Source organism: Brachycentrus maculatus, unplaced genomic scaffold, assembly GCF_059751285.1.
Source record: "Brachycentrus maculatus isolate JH-2025_06_01 unplaced genomic scaffold, ASM5975128v1 h1tg000459l, whole genome shotgun sequence".
Taxonomy (NCBI): domain Eukaryota; kingdom Metazoa; phylum Arthropoda; class Insecta; order Trichoptera; family Brachycentridae; genus Brachycentrus; species Brachycentrus maculatus.
In genome coordinates, this window is record NW_028281206.1 from 497,018 (window position 1) to 509,983 (window position 12,966).

A 12,966-nucleotide genomic window follows, 5' to 3' on the forward strand; every position below is an offset into this window, starting at 1 on the left:
TTACAGATATCGCCTATTCAACCGTTTAAGTTGACATTGTTTTATTTCTTTCTCTCTCTCTTTTTTGTCTTTTCAAAAAACCATGCTCATAACTTTCTTTTGAAAGTCGCATCGCACCTTAGCTCTTAAGAACGAGCATTCCTTAGTTATTTTAACGATTCAATTGGAACTTTCACCGACTAATCGTTAATGATTTACGCGAACAATATTGCAACGGTAAGCGATAAGTACGCTTTGTTTTACTGATGCTTTACATTCAAGAATACACACTCCAGTAATCGACAGCCTCTTAAGTAATAATCATTAATCGTTCATATTAATCTGCAGTTAATTAAATTGTATAATCGTTGTTTGATTGATTCGAGAACAAAGCGTAAAGCGACCACGGTTGTTTGCATCATATTGTGAAAGTATGACTGCAATGTGCTTTATTGTTTATTCTACCTGCTCGCATTGTGTTTTTGCCAAATACTGAAACCATTTTTCCGCTGTGTTTTAGCGATGGGATGAATCGAATTTTCGGCATATTATTAAATTTATTTTTTAATTTAAAAGCATCGTTAACTTTATGGTAAGGTAATATTACAAATTATTAAAGTAGTATTCAGGCGATTCAGTTGGCTTGGCCATGTACTCCGCATGCCTCCTGAGAGCCTTAATCAAGCTTGCCTCTTTTACAAGGAATCTGGTTCGCGCCGCCCAGGACGACCACTGCTGACTAATTCGTCGGCAGTTCTCGTCAGAACTTCGGGACGCGGATCTGACTTGGGAGGATGCAAGGGAGCTGGCAGCCGACAGAAAAGCCTGGAGACAGTTTGTGGACTCCATATGCTCCACCTAGGGAGCGGATATGGTTTAATAAAGTAGTTTAACATAAAGTGAACGATGAATGATAATGATAGTGTTATTATTCATTGTTTTATTAATCGAAACGTCACTGGGGTAAATATCGTACATTTTTGACATCTCAACATAGATAAGGATAAATATGGATGTCTCGTTATTTACAGGCTTGTAAATATCCAGACTTCCATATTATTCTTCATCTATGTTGAGATGCCAAAAATGTAAAATTAACTCCTACGTGGATAAGCCCATATTTGTGAACAAGTATTTGGAAAAAGTTTTGATTTTTTTTTTATAAATATCGTTTTGCTTGGGTAAATTTACTGTAAATAATTACACGCATATCTGGAAAAAAAATCTACACTTTAGTGCGATCCTTGTAGTCTAATGTGCTAAGGCAAATAGCCGCAAGTTAAAAACAGTAGTTTTGATATAAACGAGTTTAAAAATTATGCTTTTTGCCAAAACATGTATCAAAAACAATTTTGCGGCTGTTTGGATAATGAATCGTAAAGGAAATGAAATAGATAGAGCAAAATCTGTGATTGTATATGATAGAAGCCAGTTATAAAAATGCTTTGAGCCGTGTTAAGCCAAACAGCTGCAACTTGAGTTACGGCTAGTTGCCTTTACACATTAGTAGTGTCCTGTAGTAACATAACCAATACATAATGATCTTTAACTGCTGGCGTTAATGATTTCTCAAGTGAACATACATTCCAATTAATAATCGATCAATCGTTATTAACTGAATTGTTTCCACGATTAATTATTCACTCGTTTAATCCCATCAGTAATCGACAGCACGTTGGCTCGTCGGCCGGCGGATAGCGGATACCTGTTGTGTGTCGTTCGGTCTATTGCCTGCCCACCTTGAACACGATATCCGGCGCTCTGCGCTCACTTTACGACATGTTATCACTGCACTATCGCTACAACTTGTCTCGATAATAACGCGCCGTACAACGCACAGATGGCGCTGCCTGCTTCGTTTCGCTTAATTTTCCTACTTGGAAAGCCTTTACTTAGCTAAAACTTTAAAGTTTTCTCTCATCTTTTGTGTCATCTAAAATCAACGTCAAAATTTCTTTTTTTGGGGATCATTAATCAACATAAAGTATGATTTGGTATGATGGTTAATACAGTAAAAATATGTAGTAAAAAATAACCCTACCGACGAGGCACATCGTTTGGCTTGGTGGGTCTTTGATTTCAAGAAACAGTGGTATTTACCAAGTGAAATTACAAATAATATTTTTTTTTATTTATTCGGGAATTGTACAGCTTACATATAAAAAAATTATATAAAACAATAGTTATATTAACAATAATAAACATTACATTGCATTGACAAAAAATAGTTACGTTAAAAAAAAAGCCAATTAAACAATTCCACATTTATGTTATAAAACTATTAAAAAACATTCAGAGATTAAACAAAAAACAAACAAAAAAACAAAAAAGGGTATTATATAAAATAATAGATTTAGCAGGAAGGAGAAGGAAAGGAGAGGAATTAATAAAGGGTGGTTAAAGGATTTTTTTTCTAGGTAAGAAGTTTAAAAATATATTTATAAATGTACATACATACATATACATACGCATACATACACACATATATATACATATACATACATATACACATTCATTATATATACAGAAAAAAAAAATTGTCATGCACCGTTCACCCCCCACCCATAACATAACTAGATAATATTAATTGATTACATAATCCCTTCATTTTGTTTTATTATCAGAATATTTCATTCTTAATTTTTTGTTACAATCAATATATATTTTTTCTAATTATTTATTGGTTCGGCATTAACCTTGTGGAATAATAATCAATTTTGATAAATTATGTAGCGCCATTTTCGTAAAATACTACCACGATGGTGCTCGGCTGTCCAAACTCAAAACACAGTAAGGGACATTTTTTTGTAGTACGTTTTTTTTGCATTGGACTAAGTAGATTCTACTTAATCCAAAAATGCAAAAAAAACGTACTACAAAAAATGTCCCTTACTGTGTTTTAAGTTTGGACAGCCGTGCTGTTGATTATTGAAAAAAAATGAGCACTTGTGTAACACAACTTAGTTCTTTCCATCGACAGATGATTAGTAAAACAGTTTTACTTAAAACAACTGTAGTTTTCGAAACTAGTCGTATGTAATGAAATAATACTTAATTAGTGGTATTATATAAGTGTTAATATTTATTTTTTTCTTAACACGTTCGTAATGATTAAGTGTTTTCTAGTTCCTGATATTTCGATTATTAAGGTTTCTCATTATTTTTTGACATCTCATCAAAGATGAAGAATAATATGGAAGTCTGGACATTTACGGGGCTAACGACCGTCATAGGCTGGTTTAAGTGATCACTTTACACACGTGTAACATTCACCAATTCTACCCATGATTGACAACCACACTACTCAAATTCTTAGAAGCTCTATATATATGATACAATTTTAAAACATTATTCTTGAATCACTAGAACTTCACTAGAGACATCTATTGGTGAGATGTAAATGCCCAGACTTCCATATTCTTCTTCATCTTTGATGAGATGTCAAAAAATAACATGAAAATAACTCCTGTAATTGGAGATAATCCAGATTTTGTGAACAAGTATTTGGACACACTCAAAATGTTGCAAGGTTTCTCATACCTTCTTAATAAGTGGACTAACTGTAAGACTTTTTGAATAATTTTGCGAGCTCGTAAAATTAACGAATTCCGACGAACAGCAGTGTAATATCAATTTAAATAATGATAAATTGTCTGTTTTTATCGTGTTATTACGGAAACTGTCTCGCACGGCTGCACTTCCCTGGGTTTTATTTTTTCGTAACCTTGTTTTATTCTTTAAAAATCAGTAAATCAAAAGTCAACGATTTTTATAAAATTTAATATGTATGTTTAATTCACAAACCGCTTTTTGTTATTGCCGTTAGTTTAAAATTATTTTTATATTTTTACGTAATTTAATATGGTTACAAATGTATTTTTTTTAAATAATTTTAATTCATTTTCTAAACATTTTTACTTACAATCTTAAAATTAAAAACGCAGTGTTCTCCGAAAAAGAGACTGAGCTCTTGTGCTTAGAAAGGGACTTACACATGTTAGTTATGTTTGTTGGTAATACAATTTATTTTTATTGAAATTATTATTATTTTTGTGTTTTTTTTTTATTAACATAATATATATAAAAATCATTATACATTTATTAAATTTCTTGTATAAAATATAGTTTTCCTTATCATTCATCGTTCACTTTGTGTATACCACTTAAAAACACTACTTCATGACTGCCGATTTCTGAATAGTCATTCCATCATCAGGTACCTGCGAATCATTTAAAGATTATCGCACGCGTGATCGAATCAAATGAAAGCCAACTGAATTACTTGTGATTCTCTCGCGCGCAATTAATTCTCAGATCTGTGCGCAAATCGCTCGATCATCTTCGTGGCGGCAACATCACTTCGGGCACTGTGAGAACATTATGATAAAATCATTAATTTCTCGTATGCAATTCGTTATGTACTGCTGGTACAGCGTAATAGCGGTCCACTCGCGATTTCAACACCTTTGTAGGGTAAAGCGTACAATGTTTGCCCACTCTCGGTTACTATACATCTTTCTTTTCTCAATAGCGCATGTGCGTATTTTCGATAATTGTGGTGTCTTATTTAGAAAATATGACAAGCGAACGTTACACAAGTCACGTTTGGTAAAATACAACTTAGTAGACTCAAAAAATCTGTGTTTGATTTAAAAATGAAAACATAAATTTAAAAATTAATACAAGTCATCACTTTATACACTTTTGTAACGTTCGCTCTTCTGCTCATCATTAAAAATCTGTATTGCATTAATTTAAAAAGATATAAGTATTTAAATATGTTTTTAAAATTTTACTTGGTAAATACCGCTATTAAATCTATTGTGACGCGTGTTTCGATGCATTCCACATCATTTTCAAACTGATGCTTGAACTGGCGTTTGAAAAAGATGCGGAATGCATCAAAACATGTGTCTTAATACATTTAAAACAAAGTATATTTCGAGAATATCTCTTTCGTTTTAAAATTAGACAAACCTACCTATGAATGTGATGCATCACAAGATGTCCCTTATTTAGTGTGGGTATGCCCATTTTTTTAAGAATATACGTATTTTCTGTACCTTTCAATAATTCTTTTCTCTTCAAAACGTACATTTGTTTGGAATAAAAATTAATTTTTTTAATACAAAAACGGTATTTTAAGCAAAAAAATCAATTGCGTCAAATGTTACCTGGGTTTAAAAAAAATAACGTTGCGATTTATCGTATATTGGGCCTTAAATGCATATATGTACTTACACGGTGCTTTTACTACTTACATAAGGCGCAATTTACGTTTACATTGTAATAAATTGAGAATATATGTGTCGCCTACTTTCAAAATCCGCTAGATCCAATTTTATGAGATTCAAAAATAAATACTCTATCGGAATGCCAATTGTGGGTTTTAGTGTTTAAAATATTTATATACTTGAAAACTCTGCTAAAAAATACTTAAAAACAGCGTTGTATTTCTAATTCCGCTATATTCATGGAACTTGCCTTCTGACCCATATTGGCCAATCAGAGAGCGGGGATAGGTCAAAAATTAAGATGACGTCATTATCGGTTTGTGTCTCGTGTTTTTTTTTTATATATTGAAAAGAATTCCAAAAAATGGGAATATTCTCTATTTCATAATATTTTATCTGAAGATAGACAAATCTTTGAAACATAAATGTTACCCGGAGAATATTGCATTTTTTGTAAAATTGACTTACATGGATCTAGCTGATTTTGAAAGTAGGCGACACATATTAAGTGTGTCTTATTTCCTAGTTTGCCATGACTGTAGGGCAGGGCAGCCACAACCGCAATTATACCGGGAATTACTTTGTGCGTACATAGATATCAATTTACCGCGGTTAACAATGTAACATATGGAATGTTGTGTTTTAATGGCACGTTTCTATGTTTCGTTAATAACTTTCGTCATTCGTTTGAAAATGCCATAACAAGGCGAGACAATTGTCACAAAATTTATGTATGTGTTTTTTAACAATAAAAAAAATTAACTAAAAAATTAAAACAATTTAAACGCCAAATCTATAAAAAAAACAATCAAAAGTAATGAAATAAAAAAATAAGAAGTAAAAATTAAAAGCGAAAAATTATTACTAGATGCATATCAAAATATATAAAAATTTTACTAGTTGCAAATGAAAATATCTAAATATGTAAAATTATTCATTCATTCAAACCCTTATCCGCATCCCAATGATGCATAGGGCACTGCATCATATAAACGCAGTATTATCTTGATCGTAAACACACGAAGGAATGGTGATCAGCTCTCCGCTTCAGGTACCAGTTCAGGTTAATATTGAATAAATATTACAGTGAAAAAATAGCTTATATTTATTTGACCCCCCTGGGAATCGAACCCGGAACCTCCAGAACGGTAGCCGAGCGTGCTGACCATTACACTACGGAGGCGGACAAGAAATAAATTCTATAAAGTTATTACTAGATGTAAATCAAAATATCTCTAGAAACGGAATTCGTTCGTAGATCGAAAAAAAATGTCTTTTTGTTTTATTTTCTTTTTAAAGTCAATACGGGCGCTTTTTTGCTGACTATCCGTTCTGTGTGCACGGGGACCTATCCCATTGTTTTTACTCGGCCATTGTTCACGGCCAACAGGTTAGCAGCGAGCAGTAAGAAGTGTACTGCTGCACCCGCTAAGATCTCGCAATTAATCTTCAAATGTCCGTCCGTAATTCTGAATGCATATCTATCTATCTTTAATCTTGAACACAGACGTTGCATTTGTATTGTTTTTCGCAATTCAACAAACCCAATAGGAACACTTTATATCTATTGATAATTTATACATTTTTTTATATTTTCTCATTTGTTTATATTAAATATGCTTCTCACCTTATGTTTTTCTCATTTATTTCTTTTAAATATGCTTCTTATGCCTATTATACATGTTTATTGTTTTTATATTTTGCCATGTGTTAGTTTTGGTTATTTAAAAACAATCTTTTTTGTAACTCGATTATTTGTGTTCCAATCTTGTTGACCTTAATCCAATGGCCAATAATGAGAAATAGAAATTAATAATAATAATAATAAACCCTTATCCGCACCCAAATGGTGCATAGGGCACTGCGTCATATAACGCAGTGTTATCTTGATCGTTTTTACACATAAAGGAAAGGTGATCAGCCCTCCGCTACAGGTACTAGTCCAGGGTAGTATTGAATAAATATTACAGTGGAAAATCACTTATATTTATTAGAACCCCCCTGGGAATCGAACCCGGGACCTACAGAACGGTAGTTGAGCGTGCTGACCATTACACTACGGAGGCAGACATAGAAATAGAAATTACTCATCGGTAATATTATATGACTTATGTGTATTATATGTTTTGAAAAATAAATAATTTTTTGAGTTCGTCCAAATCTTTGTTAATAAATCTGGGTTTATCCACTAAGGACTTATTTATATTGATATCTCAACGTAAATGAAGAAGAATAATGTAAATAAAGAAGAATAGATACGGTGTTTGAAAATTATGCACAGTGTATCGAAATATGTGTTACATTAGATTTTAAAACATAGTGGTATTTTCAAAGTAAAATTTAAATAAAAAATATCATGCAAGACTTGGTGTTTACAGAGCTTGTGATATGCCATAGGCTAGTTTGAATTTGAATTGATTACTTCATACACGTGTAACTTATACCTTTCTACCCACGATTGACAACCTCACTACTCAAATTATTAAACGTTGCATATATCCTTTGATTGACACCTTGTTTCACATGTGAGTTGAGTCGGCACCACGCATGGTTGAGTCGAGTACAAAACTTATACATATAATATATATATATATATATATATATATATATATATATATATATATATATATATATATATATATATATATATATATATATATATATAAATATATATTAAAACCCTTATCCGCACCCCGATGGTGCATAGGGCACTGCTTCATATAAACGCAGTGTAATCTTGATCGTTTACACATGAAGGAAAGGCGAGCCCTCCGCTTCAGGTACCAGTCCAGGGTAGTGTTTAATAAATATTACAGTGAAAAAATCACTTATATTTATTTGACCCCCCCTGGGAATCGAACCCGGGACCTTCAGAACAGTAGCCGAGCGTGTTGACCATTACACTGCGGAGGCGGATATGTATATATATATATTTATATATATATATATATATATATATATATATATATATATATATATATATATATATATATATATATATTTACGTATATATATATATAAATATGTATATATATATATTTATATATATATATATATATATATATATATATATATATATATATATATATATATATATATATATATATATATATATATATATATATATATATATATATATATATATATATATATATATATATATATATATATATATATATATATATACATATATATTTATATATATATATATATATATATATATATATATATATATATATATATACATATATATATATATATATATATATATATATATATATATATATATATATATATATATATATATAATAAATATTACAGTGAAAAAATCACTTATATTTATTTGACCCCCCCTGGGAATCGAACCCTGGACCTTCAGAACAGTAGCCGAGCGTGTTGACCATTACACTGCGGAGGCGGATATGTATATATATATATATATATATATATATATATATATATATATATATATATATATATATATATATATATATGTGTATATATGTATATATATATATATATATATATTTATATATATATATATATATATATATATATATATATATATATATATATACGTATATATATATATATATAAATATGTATATATATATATTTATATATATATATATATATATATATATATATATATATATATATATATATATATATATATATATATATATATATATATTTATATATATATATATATATATATATATATATATATATACATATATACATATATATATATATATATATATATATATATATATATATATATATATATATATATATATATATATATATATATATATATATATCCATTTAACGATGATCATTTCCATTAGCGTACTATGAGTAGCCTTCCAAATTATGAGGGTGAGTAACGATATTGGCAAAAGTAGCAAGATTATTTCTGTAATCGTGCGTTATATGTAAATAACATGTGCACAAAGCGTACTGAGTAATGTTCATCAGCAAGGTCGGACGTGTATATCTTCATCACTCCACAGTGTGTACTCGCGTAGTGTCATAGAAAATGCTTTGCATTCCCTCGTGTTATAAGTCATCGCGAATGATGAACACATCTTACGCGATAATATCGTGACGTACCGAACAGATATTTTGTAATAACGTTTGTTACTTTTAATAACAAAAATAACGTTCAATTTATGTAGCGCCGTTTTTGTATATTCGTTTATAAATATTTTAAATGGCAAAATTAATTATTTTTTTACATCAATACATACAAGCAGTGGCGTGCACAGAGTTTTATCGGGGTAGGCAGTAGGGTTGGGTAAGGATAAGGCATAGTAGGCACTGGTCCCGTTTCTATATGGAACGCGAGTAATCCAGGATAGGCACTGCTTTTCTGCCTTTTTATAAAGCCAGCCTCTGCATATAATAATAAGAATGTTATTTCTTTATAATTTTTTAAGAGTTCGTCCCTCACTATTTTTCTGCATGTAAATGTCGATGATACAGAACATATAATTCATGAATATTTTTTTTTGTACCTGCAATTTTATTATTCATTTTTAATTCAAAAAAATATCATTCATTTTTATTAAATCTATTTTTTAAATATATCTGATGAAAGGTGAAAACACATCCACTCTGTAACACTTCATAATTAATAAAATTGCTGAATTTTAATTTGACTTTAAATATATGATTGACAAGTAAAGGGTTTTCTATTAAAACAAATGTCTGAAAACATTATGATGCAGTCTCCCTTCATTCAAACCTATCCCCAAATTTCGTCACTTTCCTATTCATTATAGCGATAAAAAATGTATTTCCGTCGAAAGACGAGTTATCATTATTAACATTTGAATTATTTTTGTTTGATTCCACTGGTTGTGAACCCCTGGAACGCTCGCAGCGCCGCGACGCACGTCTCACGAAACTACACAAGCTAATAATAATAATAACAACACAACTTCAGTCTCGTTCCACCGGCGCCAGGGGTGCACGCGCGTCAAGCTGCGCTCCGGCTGTCAAAGTGACATTTTTGTATGAAATATAAATACAAATTTATAAATCAAGTAACTTGTGTAATTTTGCGGTCGCGAACATTCGACTACCGGGTAGGAAGTAAAGTTTGGTTCAGTTGAAAAAAAATACGTTGTTGACAATTTTGTGTAGTTTTGTACGACTGGTTTTACATGTCGAAGTCTGTGTCGGAAATAGTTTTGTGGTGAAGATATTTGTGTATTACGTTTTATTTTCAAAGTGACATTTTTGTATGGAATATAAATACAATTTTGTAAAAAACTTGTGTGATTTTGCGGTAATGAACATTCAACTACCGGGTTGGAAGTATAGTTTAGTTCAGTTAAAAAAAATCATTGTTGACAGTTTTGTGTAGTGTTTTGTTGTACGACTGGGTTTTCATGTCGAAGTCTGTGTCGGAAATAGTTTTGTGGTGAAGATATTTGTGTTTTACGTTTTATTTTCAACCAGACAATTTTTTAAATATCCAGTGTTTTCGATAGTGTATAAATCTCTTTCACTCCGATCTTTCTCAAACCTCAAGGTATGGTTAAAAATTTAAAAATATTTGTGATTATGTTTGTAGCTTATTTTATCAATTGTATTTTTTAAAACCAATCAACTACATATAGTGAACCAATTGCTGTACACAAGGTAGATGGTTTCGTATATTTGGGAAATAAGTTGTCTACTAGGGATGGAAAGATTGATAGTGGATATACATATCATAGAAAGGAAAGTGAGTGTCAATGCAGAGAGAAATCAGAAAAAAATAAGAGACTGAAATCAGAAAAAAATAAACTGGCAGCACACATCAAAGTCCGGGTACTAACTCTAATGTATCGAAGTATGAAGTTGGCAAAAGAACGATTAAAGTAGACTGAATGTATTCGAAATCCGATCTCTCAGACAATGTGCGGCAAAACGATGTATCATGATAAAGATATTCGAATTGTGAAATATGGAAAAAATGCGAGGCTGAGATAAGTATTATCGATAAAATTCAGAAGGATGTCTTGATATGCTTTAGATATGTGGAACGAATAAGCAATAAAAGAACGATTAAACAGATGTATGAGGCAATTGTAGTTGGATGTAGGATCAGAGGAAGACCGAAAAAAACTTAATTTATATCAAGCTTTTCAAATGTCGTAGAACGGGGCTACTTGAACTTTAATGTATTACTTGAGCCCAGTACAAAAAAAGAGATTTTAATCTGTATTTGGTCTACAATAATGAACGTATCGTGACAATGAGTGTCACCTGTCAGGAAAACAACGAATCATGTCGATACGTTCATTATTGTAGACTATATACAGATATAAATATTTTTTGTACTGGGCTCAAGTAACACATCAATGTTCAAGTAGCCCCGTTCTACGGTACTTGAAAGTGAAAAGGTCTACTTAGTAGAGAGTCGAAATAATACTAAAATAAAGCTAAACACGAAAGAGTGGTGTGGCGTTCTGTTCTCTCTGCCCACCCCTGCGGTGGAGCGGCGTAATAGTAAGTATTCGTGTTATTAGTGTTATAATAATAATAATAATAAAATTGGATAACTTATATAGCGCCATTTTCGTAAAAAAATACCTCAAGTGTGTATATACCTTATGTAGCATTTATCTACTCTTACTTTCTAATTAATATCTAAGCTGTTTAACTTTTCATCCACTTTCACTATCGCATTTTAATCTCGTAAATTTTTGCTATCGGCTTCGCAAGTATTAAAAAACTTTTTATTCGTCGTGAAATATGCATAAATACATATTACAAGTAATATACATCTTGTATACATATATTCTTTATACTTCATCTTCTTCAAACTCTCATCCGCAACCGATGGTGCATAGGGCACCGCATCACATAATCGCAGTGTTATCTTGACCGTTAACACACGAAGGAAAGGTGATCAGCCGTCCGCTTAAGGTCCAGGGTAATATTGAATAAATATTACAGTGAAAAAAATCACTTTTATTTATTTGACCCCCCGCTGGAAATCGAACCCGGGACCTCCAGTACGGTAGCCGAGCGTGCTGACCATAACACTACGGAGGCGGACTAAATTTTATATACACATACATCCTTACTTTCTTTTTGATAAAGCTGTTGAAATTAATTTGAATATAAAGTGTCGGCCTAAGGTTTTGTCTAGACGCATCACAAAACAGTGAGATGAGATCAATGTATGTAATATGGTATGTCTCCAGATCTCCAGATGTTAGCTTACTTCAAGCTGTAAGCTGTCAGATGAACGCCAGAAAGATCAATCTCCTTCCACGTCTCTTTGTTTTATATCTATGTTTATTAATAAATTTACAAATATTATTTATTTATTCATTTGCCGTATTTCGGTACTAGTAGGTTTCCCTTTCTTAGTATTCTTTGAACTTAGTTGGCATAAATGGACCAGTATTGTTAAACCAGCATTTCAATTTTATATGGTCGATTTTATTTTTAAACGTGGTTGGGATATTTTAAACATTTCAATGTGTCAACTATGTGTTCTATTATTTATTGATTTCTTATTTACATTGTGGAATAATACGACGATTTAAATATAAAAATAAAACTCTGAAATAAACCACTTTTAGAGTTTATTAATCAGGGGCGTGTATTCCATATAGGCAGAGAAGCAGTGCCTATCCTAACTTGACACAAAAAAAAATATCCGCTTGACATATAAAAACGCAACCAGTACCTACCTTCCCTACCTTAATTAGTAGTACCTAACTTACTTTACTACCTACCTCTAATG

At 31.1% G+C, this 12,966-nt stretch overlaps 1 protein-coding gene across 9 annotated transcripts in view; it reads left to right on the top strand.

Annotated features, from left to right (window-relative positions):
* The window catches only part of C3G (C3G guanyl-nucleotide exchange factor), a 176,725-nt gene that overhangs the window by 101,349 nt on the left and 62,410 nt on the right, over nucleotides 1–12,966 (top strand). For 3 of the 9 annotated variants that reach the window (XM_088271747.1, XM_088271748.1, XM_088271749.1), the window contains exon 1: nucleotides 10,163–10,755. The exons of the other annotated variants lie outside the window; for them this stretch is intronic. The gene's annotated coding sequence lies outside the window, so the exon portion shown is untranslated. Of the gene's footprint in view, nucleotides 1–10,162; nucleotides 10,756–12,966 lie in introns of those variants that run through there. 9 annotated transcript variants of the gene reach the window in all.